The sequence below is a fragment of the Nannospalax galili genome, unplaced genomic scaffold (genome assembly GCF_000622305.1).
Source record: "Nannospalax galili isolate Female #2095 unplaced genomic scaffold, S.galili_v1.0 scaffold32, whole genome shotgun sequence".
Classification (NCBI taxonomy): Eukaryota; Metazoa; Chordata; class Mammalia; order Rodentia; family Spalacidae; genus Nannospalax; species Nannospalax galili.
This window is the reverse complement of record NW_008335297.1, coordinates 4,270,905-4,272,028: the sequence shown is the minus strand read 5'-3', so window position 1 is coordinate 4,272,028 and position 1,124 is coordinate 4,270,905.

The window sequence follows — 1,124 nt, the reverse complement described above, 5'->3', positions numbered from 1 at the left end:
AAGACAGCTAAAAGGGATGGGAGTCTTTCATGGGATGGACATGTTCTGGGATAGATTGTGGGGTCAGCCTTTCAATAACCAGTATGTGAAAAGTCATAGGTGGCCACTTTATTTATTTATTTATTTTTTATTTATTTTGCAAAAGAAGCAAGATAATTTAATTTGGAGCTAAGCAATAGTACAGATTAAAGAATACATTGTCAGGATTGACAGCAGGCCACAGGAGTGAGGATACTTTGATGGAGTTAATTGTATCTCCATAAAACTGTTGAAAAAAAAGGACAGGCAGGGCATGATGCCTTTAATTCAAGCATTTGGGAGGCAGAGGCAGGTGAATCTCTGTGAAATTGAGGCAGCCTGGTCTATATAGTGAGTTCAAAGCCAGCCAACACAAAAACAAAAAAATAGGGGAAATGGAAGATTCAGTGTGAGGTGCTGCCTGGTCCATATCTTGCCTGAGCCACCACAGGCGAGTTATTTCACCTGAGTCTCTGTTTCCCTCTCTGTAAAATGGGTATGCAGCAGTCCTGTCAGGTGTGGCTGGAAGACAGGTAAGGAAGGCAAGGTGAGCTGTTAGGTCATAGTCACCTTGGAATAGTTGCTAGACACCAGAGTCCAGCCTCTAGAAGCTTCTCTTTCCGGCTATACCCTCATTTACCAGAATTTTGCCAAAGCTCGTTCTATGAAGGGGACAGCCCCTGAACTCTGCACACCCCCTGTTCTGTCCTGGGAAGGTGACCAAAGCATTCCTCAAGTCCAAGCACCTGCCATGTAGACACAAGGTGACCTGACACAGTGACACAAGCCCGTAATCCCAGCACTCAGGAGGCAAGCAGGAGGATCACTGTGAGTTCAAAGCTGACCTGGACTACATAGTAAATTTCAGGGCTAGCCAAGGCTATATGACAAGATCCTATCTCTAGCTAACTGACTAGATAAATAGATGAATGGATGAATGAACAAATGAATGATGACAAATAACCCAATGACCACCAATACCTGGGTCCCTCAGGTCTGTCCTCCGTGTTCCTGTTGGCTTCAGGGACCTCAAGAAAGACTACAAGTAACTGTCACTAATCCTGCGCAGTAATCCAGGCGGGTAAGGTGGTGCAGTGGGGACCCAT